This window comes from Bombus fervidus, unplaced genomic scaffold (genome assembly GCF_041682495.2).
Source record: "Bombus fervidus isolate BK054 unplaced genomic scaffold, iyBomFerv1 scaffold0112, whole genome shotgun sequence".
NCBI lineage: Eukaryota > Metazoa > Arthropoda > Insecta > Hymenoptera > Apidae > Bombus > Bombus fervidus.
This window is the reverse complement of record NW_027212674.1, coordinates 7501-20000: the sequence shown is the minus strand read 5'-3', so window position 1 is coordinate 20000 and position 12500 is coordinate 7501. Positions and strand designations below refer to the sequence as shown.

At 43.7% G+C, this 12500-nt stretch overlaps 2 non-coding genes across 2 annotated transcripts; both read right to left on the bottom strand.

Annotated features, from left to right (window-relative positions):
- Positions 1 to 1790: 1790 nt before the first annotated feature.
- On the bottom strand, positions 1791 to 1945 carry LOC139997567 (5.8S ribosomal RNA). Its single transcript, XR_011802924.1, has one exon. It is a non-coding gene; the product is annotated as a 5.8S ribosomal RNA (ribosomal RNA).
- Positions 1946 to 4781: 2836 nt separating this feature from the next.
- LOC139997568 (small subunit ribosomal RNA) lies at positions 4782 to 6705 on the bottom strand. The gene has a single exon (XR_011802925.1). It is a non-coding gene; the product is annotated as a small subunit ribosomal RNA (ribosomal RNA).
- Positions 6706 to 12500: the final 5795 nt, after the last annotated feature.

Here is a 12500-nt window from a genome sequence, read left to right as displayed (position 1 = left end):
TGTATAATATATATATATATATATACACGTGTTATGTATAATATATCTCCCGTAGCCGTTTCTCTCTTCTCGACGATTCCAGCGGTTCCTTGTTTTCGCCTGTTATTGCTGGCACAGAGATCGAACACGCGACATGTATATAACATATCGGTTTCTTTGCTCTGTACCAACGACGAAAACGCACGGGAACTCACGCAAGTGGAAAAGCGAGCGCGAGACGTACACAACGGGGTGAATTTATTACTCGGGGACTGGACGACCGGCGATACGTTAGGATGCGCGGTCCAGCGATAGACGACGAAGAGACATGGGATGACCAACGATCTCTTTTTCTCTAATACTCGGAGCGCCGAATCGCCTTAAAGCAAAAAAAAATCACACGCGCGTACGTCGTACGTACGGCGCGTGTATACCTCGTCTCTAATCAAGTTTCGTTAGTCTTTCTCGAGCCTCGCCAAAGAGGATCGTTCTCTTCCTCTGCGCGATCTCTCCGTGCCAATGTCAGAGATTATTCTCTTTCGCACGACGACGAAAACGACTATTTTCGACGATCCGAACAACTTTGTAACGGACTCACATGCACATCTTAAAATCGAGTACAGAAACGTTGCGCAACACCGTGAGCTTTTCTCTTCTTCGTCACCCTTAAATATAGCCGATCGTAGACGCACGCTAGATCGTAACACACTTTTCGTTGATTTCCGACGAACGTGGCTTTGGGCCAGGCGCGCGGGCAGAGAGATACGCGACCGACGGGGAAAAATTCGTCCCGATACATGTACGCGTACTCTCCGATCTCCGCGCAACGCTGGGGATCATCTCCCTAAGTCATCAGCGTTCGAAGAAATCTCGTGTGTCCGTTCCCGGATCTACGGCTTTCTCTGGGTTCGCGAAGAACAGAAAAAAGCACAGAGGATGAAAAACGCAACGACGACCCATCGATGCGACGGTCCTCGTTGTCTTCTCGTCAGTCGTCTCGCGCCTGCAGAATACATCTCTGCCGCACGAACAGACGGAGTGGGTATTCGATCCCTGGGGCTGTACGAGTAAAAACATCTTGATGAAAAGACGGTTGTGTTTCTTTAAGGCACACAGTTTTTCGTTACGCCACCAAGTTTAGGTTTAGGTTTTAATATCTTGGTTCTCTTTCTCTCCTCTCTCGACTGACTTTGTTCAAAAATATTTTTGCTTTCTCTCAGTCTCGCCAAAAATTCATTTAAGACGACGTCGGGGGCGCGGTCATTCGTGCTTATCGAAGACTAACAAAACGTAGCAGAGGCTGATACAAAAAGAAAAAAAAAATCGGCCACGAAGAAAACTCGCTCTGTGTATCTCGATAACCGCGTCGACGACGACGGTTCTCTCCGCGCTCTTTTAATTCGTATCCTTCTTCTTGCGCTTCGTCCGACTCAGAAACGTTCGTAAAACACGAACGACGGCGGGTTGTCAAGCCAAGAAGGGACAGAGAAGAGACGGAGGTAGTTTTGCGAGTCTCCCGTGAACGCGATAGATTTTTCATATATATTTGTATCGAGAGCATGCGTACGCCGGTCTCCACACGATCCAGCGACGAACGCCGACGAACGTCCAACAATCGCTCGTACGTCGCGTACGAGCCCTCGACCGCTCTTTAATTCGTATTCTTTTGCTTGGCGCTCGTCCTCCGACTCAGAAACGTTCGTTTAAAGATAAAACGAACGACGGCGGGCTGTCGACGAGGCAAGAAAGAACAGAGAGATACGGACCGAGAGCAACGATACGCAACGCAAGCAGTCTTAGGTTTACGTGAGCAACCCTCAGCCAGGCGTGGTCCAGGAATTGTATCCGTGGACCGCAATGTGCGTTCGAAATGTCGATGTTCATGTGTCCTGCAGTTCACACGTTGACGCGCAATTAGCTGCGTTCTTCATCGACCCACGAGCCAAGTGATCCACCGTTCAGGGTAATCGTTTATGCATGGATTTTTGTTTGTGTACTCAGGTTTTTGTACTCTTATTCTCGGTTCGAAAGAAGCCGATATCCGACAAACGTCCGACCAACGGGAATCGAACGCGCGGAAGTCGCCATATGATTGACGACACGAAAATACGTTCGAAAACGAAATCGGACGGACTGCGCGACGACACACGCAGCCCGCCGACCGGGCGTAAAGTGCATTATAATATATAACAACCAACGAGATCGAAGCTCCGTTCGTCAGGAAACGACGGGGATATAACACCCGATTCTGAATCCTCTGTACAGCACACGATCTCGCGAAGAAAGCGCACGGTGGCTAGCCCATGATATATATATATGTTCGTTCCTCTCGTCCAGTTATTCGAAGCAAACAGCCGATATGCATCTCCATCGTTCGGGTAAAAAAAAATCGATGGGACGCGCACGGTCGTAGTCTTCCTCGCGCGGTCGTTTCTTCCCGATAGCCAGAAGCAGAGTTTGAAAAACTCTAGCGACGGAACGAGGCATTAGACTCTCGACAACGAGGATACAGACACGGCCGGCGGTCCCCTCTGAATCGACTTCGGTGGTTCAGGTAAAAATAAAAAAAATCGATGGGACGCGCACGGTCGTCCTTCCTCTTCCTCGCGCGCGGTCTATTCTTCCCGATAGCCAGAAGCAGAGTTTGAAAAACTCTAGCGACGGAACGAGGCATTAGACTCGCGACAACGAAGATAGAGAGACGGCCGGCGGTCCCCTCTGAATCCACTTTGGTCGCTCAGGTAAAAATAAAAAAAAATTCGAAAGGGACGCGCACGGTCGTCCTTCCTCTTCCTCGCGCGGTCTTTTCTTCCCGATAGCCAGAAGCAGAGTTTGAAAAACTCTAGCGACGGAACGAGGCATTAGACTCTCGACAACGAGGATAGAGAGACGGCCGGCGGTCCCCTCCGAACGGATGGCGACAACGACGACTAAAGCGCGAAAAATCGCGACGAAAAGGAACGCATCTCCGTTCAGGTGTATGTGTGTGCGTGCGTTTAAAAAAAATTCGATGGGACTCGCAGCCATCGGCCTCGCGCGGTCGTTTCTTCTTCCCGATAGCCAGAAGCAGAGTTTGAAAAACTCTAGCGACGGAACGAGGCATATGACTCACGACAACGAGGATATGGACAGGCGGTCCCCTCTGAACGGGTCGACGAGACGATGGTAAAAGAGACGAACCGGACGAAACTTCCGTCGATCAGGTAAAAATAAAAAAAAATTCGATGGGACGCGCACGGTCGTCGTCGTCGTCTTCCTCGCGCGGTCGTTTCTTCCCGATAGCCAGAAGCAGAGTTTGAAAAACTCTAGCGACGGAACGAGGCATATGACTCACGACAACGAGGATAGAGAGACGGCCGGCGGTCCCCTCTGAATCGACTTCGGTGGTTCAGGTAAAAATAAAAAAAATCGATGGGACGCGCACGGTCGTCGTTCCTCTTCCTCGCGCGCGGTCTATTCTTCCCGATAGCCAGAAGCAGAGTTTGAAAAACTCTAGCGACGGAACGAGGCATTAGACTCGCGAGGATAGAGAGACGGCCGGCGGTCCCCTCCGAACCAACTTCGTCTAGTTAAGAATCGTTATACTCTTTACCATCACTCGCACTGGTATATATCTTTTCGGGCCAACATCCACGCAATGCGTTTTCGTTCTAGGTTACCCGATCCACGAGTACGAACGTACAACGTGGTTTCGTTTTGTCGAACATCGTATATCGTTCGCCGTTGAAACGAACGACAACGAAACGACATAGGAAGAACGAACGCCCTTTGGGTAGGAAGCACGTTTCGAGGAACGACGAGAGTTTGGAGAGACGCGCGAGATAGCTGGAGACGCGCAGATATAGGTATCCATGGATCTTCGAAGAGAACCTTCGAAGATATATAATTCGGTATCCTATTTTTCTGCGGCTCGCTATTCGCGTTCTTTCGCTCTCGTCGACGACTCGTTATAGACGCTTCGTTCGATCCCAAAGAGCAGTCTTCCTTATGTCCCGTTGCTAGGAGGTGAGGCCTACGCAACGCAACTACGAAATATAGAAGAGGTGTGAGCAGTGATCTCTCCGACACGAGGCACTTTAGAGATTTTAGTTTATATATTATATTGTTCGTTCGTTGGATTTCCACGATGCAAATACGAAATACGAGATCGTGACGGCGGGTCTTTCTGTGTACGACCTCACGCAGGCGCCTCGATCGCATTTCTCATTACACGTGGTTTCCACTGTAACTTTTAGTTTTTTCGATATGTGTTCAGCTCAAGTTCCCTCACATATCGTTATTATTATTATTATTATTATTATTAATAGTAGCGGTTTCGTGTTATAGGATTCGGAGACGGCGGGTCTTTCTGTGTACGACCTCACGCAAGCGCCTCGAGAATCTTTTTAAGTTTTCCGTGTGTTATATTATTCGGAGACGGCGGGTCTTTCTGTTTACGACCTCACGCAGGCGCCTCGAGAATATTTTTAAGTTTTTCGTTTGTTATAATATTATTCGGAGACGGCGGGTCTTTCTGTGTACGACCTCACGCAGGCGCCTCGAATTATTCGTGTAAAAGTATATCTCTTCATCCCGATGATCGAGAGAGAGTGCCACACTCTTCGTATAGTTTCGTAACTGGAGCGTCTCCCACCTCCTTATTGTAAAAAATTTGGCTTTTGTCAAAGTATATAGCTTGTTAATACGTCGTATATACTTTGTGTCGATATAGGAGGAGTACGGCTCCTTACCGACGATATTATATATATTTTATTATACAGTGTTCAAGTCAAATATATTCTTTGTGTTTTTGTATTTTTCGTTAATGATCCTTCCGCAGGTTCACCTACGGAAACCTTGTTACGACTTTTACTTCCTCTAAATGATCAAGTTTGGTCATCTTCCCGGTAACATCGGCAATGCTTATCACATTGGCCGCGCACCAGTCCGAAGACCTCACTAAATCATTCAATCGGTAGTAGCGACGGGCGGTGTGTACAAAGGGCAGGGACGTAATCAACGCGAGCTTATGACTCGCGCTTACTGGGAATTCCTCGTTCATGGGGAATAATTGCAAGCCCCAATCCCTAGCACGAAGGAGGTTCAGCGGGTTACCCGGGCCTTTCGGCCAGGGAAAACACGCTGATTCCTTCAGTGTAGCGCGCGTGCGGCCCAGAACATCTAAGGGCATCACAGACCTGTTATTGCTCAATCTCGTGCGGCTAGAAGCCGCCTGTTCCTCTAAGAAGATTTGTTTGTACGTTGGTAGTAAAAACCCGCCGACCGAAGCCGGGGGCCTTCGAGATACCATAATTTACGTCTATTTAGCAGGCTAGAGTCTCGTTCGTTATCGGAATTAACCAGACAAATCGCTCCACCAACTAAGAACGGCCATGCACCACCACCCACCGAATCAAGAAAGAGCTATCAATCTGTCAATCCTTCCGGTGTCCGGGCCTGGTGAGGTTTCCCGTGTTGAGTCAAATTAAGCCGCAGGCTCCACTCCTGGTGGTGCCCTTCCGTCAATTCCTTTAAGTTTCAGCTTTGCAACCATACTTCCCCCGGAACCCAAAAGCTTTGGTTTCCCGGAAGCTGCCCGCCGAGTCATCGGAGGAACTTCGGCGGATCGCTGGCTGGCATCGTTTATGGTTAGAACTAGGGCGGTATCTGATCGCCTTCGAACCTCTAACTTTCGTTCTTGATTAATGAAAACATTTTTGGCAAATGCTTTCGCTTCTGTCCGTCTTGCGACGATCCAAGAATTTCACCTCTAACGTCGCAATACGAATGCCCCCATCTGTCCCTATTAATCATTACCTCGGGGCTCCGAAAACCAACAAAATAGAACCGAGGTCCTATTCCATTATTCCATGCACACAGTATTCAGGCGAAGGTAGCCTGCTTTAAGCACTCTAATTTGTTCAAAGTAAACGTATCGGCCCACCTCGACACTCAGTGAAGAGCACCGCGATGGGATATTAGTTGGACCGCCCCGCGAGGAGCTAAGCCCACCGATAGGACGTACCACATAATGCCAGTTAAACACCGCGAGCGGTGAACCGACACTGTGACACACAGATTCAACTACGAGCTTTTTAACCGCAACAACTTTAATATACGCTATTGGAGCTGGAATTACCGCGGCTGCTGGCACCAGACTTGCCCTCCAATTGGTCCTCGTTAAAGGATTTAAAGTGTACTCATTCCGATTACGGGGCCTCGGATGAGTCCCGTATCGTTATTTTTCGTCACTACCTCCCCGTGCCGGGAGTGGGTAATTTGCGCGCCTGCTGCCTTCCTTGGATGTGGTAGCTGTTTCTCAGGCTCCCTCTCCGGAATCGAACCCTGATTCCCCGTTACCCGTTACAACCATGGTAGGCGCAGAACCTACCATCGACAGTTGATAAGGCAGACATTTGAAAGATGCGTCGCCGGTGCTAGATGACCATGCGATCAGCACAAAGTTATTCAGAGTCACCAAAACAAACGATGGACGAACGGACGAGCCATCCGCCACCGATTGGTTTTGATCTAATAAAAGCATTCGTACCATCTCTGGTACGAATCTGTTTGCATGTATTAGCTCTAGAATTACCACAGTTATCCAAGTAAGTTTAAGTATGATCTAAGAAACCATAACTGATTTAATGAGCCATTCGCGGTTTCACCTTAATGCGGCATGTACTGAGACATGCATGGCTTAATCTTTGAGACAAGCATATGACTACTGGCAGGATCAACCAGGGAACTTTGTATTTTATATATATATTATATATTAGAGTCAAAAGACTCTCTTTTTAAAATAGCCTCAGAGTGTCGTAGGTGGGTCCGTAACACCGTACGACGAGACTTTTCGTTCTTAGTGAACGTTCGACGACACCCTTTTAATTCCCGTTGTAACGTCGAACGCCACTACTCTCTCTCATTTCGCCACTCTCTCTTTACTTTCTTTCGTTCGTTTGATTGTTTGTGTGGAATATTTTAAGATCATTCTGTTCATAGGATCATTCTGTAAGAATGGTTTGTTGGTTGAACGAATATGCCTTAGCGGTAAAAAGCACGTAAACTGCATGCTGAACGTACCGTCCTCGTAAGAAACATATTCGTTCGTTCTTTTGATATTCTCCAATCAGAAAGAACGCACTTCCTAAAAGGTAGTACGCTCCCCATTAGCCTTTCGTATGTTTAAAACGTACTGCGTACGCTATAACATAAGTTTTGGAACGGTCTCTGCCGAACCAGCATGAATTGATACTCAGTTAGTAACAAGCACACTGCCCTAACTTTTTTTAAAGTTAGTGCGAGCATACAGGATCCAGCTTCCCGACTAAGGGGAACCTTGCCACGTTATTTGGTCATTACGTCCAGGACAGCGACCCGCGGCGCAGCAGTGTAGAGAAAGAGTCGATACGAGAACGAAGGAACAGTCGAGAAATAGTAAAAAAGTTCACTAAGACTCGAGGAGCGGTGACTGAATTCTCAACCGAGGCCGTAGAATAGCCACGCGCTCGACGCTGTTCCGTCCGGACCGTCCGACTCGACGTGTCTCTTATAGATACCAAAGCGCCGGCCGGACGGTCGGCGCCGGCCGGGCCAGCGGCCGGGCGCTTACCATGTAAAACCTCCGTTAGAGCGTACCGTCGGACTTAGTCTCTGAAACGCTCGACCACTTTTTTCGAATAAACTACCCTTAGAAAACATCCTATCGTCGAGATATTTTAACGCACCGCTTATTTTAATATTTCAAACGAGTTTTTATCGAAAAATTTAATTTTTTTTTTTTTTTCAAAATCGCATCAGTAAACCACCTCTTTTAACGAATACGGACAAAAACCACGTTCTTAATCGATTAGAACACGTTAAAACAACGAGAAATATGCAAAAAAATATATACCTTGCAACGTTAATTAACGAAAAAATTAAACAAATATCGCAGTCGTGTCAGTTCGACGGACACTAATTTTTTAAAAAATTCGAAAAAAACGTTTAATCCAGTTGTATTTAATAGAGATATAACCGTTTCTGCAAAAATATTTATACCTTATAACGCTTTTTAACGAAATAACTCGAAATAAGCTTTTCGGACTTTTCCGCCGGCCGAAATTTTTCTAAGTCCCAACGTACCGTCGGACTTAGTCTCTGAAACGCTCGACCACTTTGTTCCAATAAAGTACCCTTATAAAACGTCCTATCGTCGAGATATTTTAACGCACCGCTTATTTTAATATTTTAAACGAGTTTTTATCGAAAAATTTAATTTTTTTTTTTTTTTTCAAAATCGCATCAGTAAACCACCTCTTTTAACGAATACGGACAAAAACCACGTTCTTAATCGATTAGAACACGTTGAAACAACGAGAAATATGCAAAAAAATATATACCTTGCAACGTTAATTAACGAAATAATTAAACAAATATCGCAGTCGTGTCAGTTCGTCGAACACAAATTTTTTAAAAAATTCGAAAAAACGTTTAATCCAGTTGTATTTAATAGAGATATAACCGTTTCCGCAAAAATATTTATACCTTATAACGCTTTTTAACGAAATAACTCGAAATAAGTATTTCGGACTTTTCCGCCGGCCGAAATTTTTCTAAGTCCCAACGTACCGGTCCAGAATGAGACAAAGTTCCAAAGGCCCGGTCGTATCCGTCCGTTTTTTTTTAACCTTCCACGGACGAAATAAACGTTTAATCCCGACGTAAAATACAATAATATAGCGATTTATATAAAAATATTCATACCTCATAACGCTTTTTAACGAAATAACTCGAAAAAACTTTTCGGTCCGAAATTTTTCTAAGTCCCTACGTACCGCTCGAGAATGCGACTAAGTTCCAACGTCCCGGGCGCGATCATACTTTTTTTATATAACTTTTCAGCGACGAAATAAATGCTTAATCCCGATGTAAAACGTCATTTTAAAGCGATTTATGCAAGAATATTCGCACCTTATAACGCTTTTAAGCGAAATAATTCAAAAAAACCTTTCGAATAAAAAATTTTTTTTTAACGTTTTCGGGACCAAATAAACGTTTAATCCCGACGTAAAATATAATAATACAACGATTTATATAAAAATATTAATACCTCATAACGCTTTTTAACGAAATAACTCGAAAAAACTTTTCGGTCGAAAATTTTTCTAAGTCCCTACGTACCGGTGGAGAGTATGACCAAGTCCGACGGGCCGAGTCGCGTCGGTCCACTATTTTTTTTTAACGTTTTCGGGACCAAATAAACGTTTAATCCCGACGTAAAATATAATAATATAGCGATTTATATAAAAATATTCGTACCTTATAACGCTTTTTAACGAAATAACTCGAAAAAACTTTTCGGTCGAAAATTTTTCTAAGTCCCTACGTACCGGTGGAGAGTATGACCAAGTCCGACGGGCCGAGTCGCGTCGGTCCACTATTTTTCTTTAACGTTTTCGGGACCAAATAAACGTTTAATCCCGACGTAAAATATAATAATATAGCGATTTATATAAAAATATTCGTACCTTATAACGCTTTTTAACGAAATAACTCGAAAAAACTTTTCGGTCGAAAATTTTTCTAAGTCCCTACGTACCGGTGGAGAGTATGACCAAGTCCGACGGGCCGAGTCGCGTCGGTCCACTATTTTTTTTTAACGTTTTCGGGACCAAATAAACGTTTAATCCCGACGTAAAATATAATAATATAGCGATTTATATAAAAATATTCATACCTTATAACACTTTTAAGCGAAATAACTCGAAAAAACTTTTCGGTCGAAAATTTTTCTAAGTCCCTACGTACCGGTGGAGAGTATGACCAAGTCCGACGGGCCGAGTCGCGTCGGTCCACTATTTTTTTTTAACGTTTTCGGGACCAAATAAACGTTTAATCCCGACGTAAAATATAATAATATAGCGATTTATATAAAAATATTCATACCTTATAACACTTTTAAGCGAAATAACTCGAAAAAACTTTTCGGTCGAAAATTTTTCTAAGTCCCTACGTACCGGTGGAGAGTATGACCAAGTCCGACGGGCCGAGTCGCGTCGGTCCACTATTTTTCTTTAACGTTTTCGGGACCAAATAAACGTTTAATCCCGACGTAAAATATAATAATATAGCGATTTATATAAAAATATTCATACCTTATAACACTTTTAAGCGAAATAACTCGAAAAAACTTTTCGGTCGAAAATTTTTCTAAGTCCCTACGTACCGGTGGAGAGTATGACAAAGTCCGACGGGCCGAGTCGCGTCGGTCCACTATTTTTTTTTAACGTTTTCGGGACCAAATAAACGTTTAATCCCGACGTAAAACTTAATAACATTCCCATTTATATAAAAATATTCGTACCTCATAACGCTTTTTAACGAAATAACTCGAAAAAACTTTTCGGTCCGAAATTTTTCTAAGTCCCTACGTACCGCTCGAGAATGCGACTAAGTTCCAACGTCCCGGGCGCGATCGTACTTTTTTTATATAACTTTCCAGCGACGAAATAAACGCTTAATCCCGATGTAAAACGTCATTTTAAAGCGATTTATGCACAAATATTAGCACCTTGTAACGCTTTTAAGCGAAAAAATTCGAAAAAACGGTTCGATTAAAAAATTTTTTTTAAAGTTCTCGGGACGAAATAAACGCTTAATCCCGACGTAGAAATACATAATATTCCCATTTATATAAAAATATTCATACCTCGTAACGCTTTTAAGCGAGATAACTCGAAATAACTTTTCGGTCCGAAATTTTTCTAAGTCCCTACGTACCGGCCGGGGGATCGACGAAGTGCCAACCTCCCGGTCATGTCGGTCCGGAGGGGGCAATTTTTTAAAAAAATAAAACGAAATCGTTACGTTCGACTAGAATTCGTCGAACCATAACGATTTCTATAAAAATATTCATACCTCGTAACGCTTTTAAGCGAAATAACTCGAAATAACGTTTCGGTCCGAAATTTTTCTAAGTCCCAACGTACCGCTCGAGAATGCGACTAAGTTCCAACGTCTCGGGCGCGATCGTAAATTTTTTACGGCACCTTTCGGGGACGAAATAAACGCTTAATCCCGATGTAAAACGTCATTTTAAAGCGATTTATGCAAGAATATTCGCACCTTATAACGCTTTTAAGCGAAAAAATTCGAAAAAACGGTTCGATTAAAAATTTTTTTTTAACGTTGTCGGGACGAAATAAACGCTTAATCCCGACGTAGAAATACGTAATATTGCTATTTATGTAAAAATATATACGCATCATAACGCTTTTAAGCGAGATAACTCGAAATAACTTTTCGGTCCGGAATTTTTCTAAGTCCCTACGTCCCGGCCGGGGGATCGACGAAGTGCCAACCGCCCGGTCATGTCGGTCCGGAGGGGGCAATTTTTTAAAAAAATAAAACGAAATCGTTACGTTCGACTAGAATTCGTCGAACCATAACGATTTCTATAAAAATATTCATACCTCGTAACGCTTTTTAACGAAATAACTCGAAAAAACTTTTCGGTCCGAAATTTTTCTAAGTCCCAACGTACCGGTCGAGAATGCGACTAAGTTCCAACGTCCCGGGCGCGATCATACTTTTTTTATATAACTTTCCAGCGACGAAATAAACGCTTAATCCCGACGTAAAACGTCATTCTAAAGCGATTTATGCAAGAATATTCGTACCTTGTAACGCTTTTAAGCGAAAAAATTCGAAAAAACGGTTCGATTAAAAAATTTTTTTTAAAGTTCTCGGGACGAAATAAACGCTTAATCCCGACGTAGAAATACATAATATTGCCATTTATATAAAAATATTCATACCTCGTAACGCTTTTTAGCGAGATAACTCGAAATAACTTTTTGGACCGGAATTTTTCTAAGTCCCTACGTACCGGCCGGGGGATCGACGAAGTGCCAACCGCCCGGTCATGTCGGTCCGGAGGGGGCAATTTTTTAAAAAAATAAAACGAAATCGTTACAGTCGACTAGAATTCGTCGAACCATAACGATTTCTATAAAAATATTCATACCTTATAACGCTTTTAAGCGAAATAACTCGAAATAACTTTTCGGTCGAAAATTTTTCTAAGTCCCTACGTACCGGTCGAGAATGCGACTAAGTTCCAACGTCCCGGGCGCGATCATACTTTTTTTATATAACTTTCCAGCGACGAAATAAACGCTTAATCCCGATGTAAAACGTCATTCTAAAGCGATTTATGCACAAATATTAGCACCTTGTAACGCTTTTAAGCGAAAAAATTCGAAAAAACGGTTCGATTAAAAATTTTTTTTTAACGTTCTCGGGACGAAATAAACGCTTAATCCCGACGTAGGAATACATGATATTCCCATTTATGTAAAAATATATACGCATCACAACGCTTTTAAGCGAAATAACTGGAAATAACCGTTCGGTACGAAAATTTTTCAAAGTCAGACGGGCTCTCGAGCGTTGCTCGCTCGCTGCGCTCGCTCGAAAAAAAAACTAGCCCAACCCAAAACCAATCCCTTTTTCGCGTTCGTTCCTCGATTTCTCTTGAAATCGGAGAAACTCGCGGGATC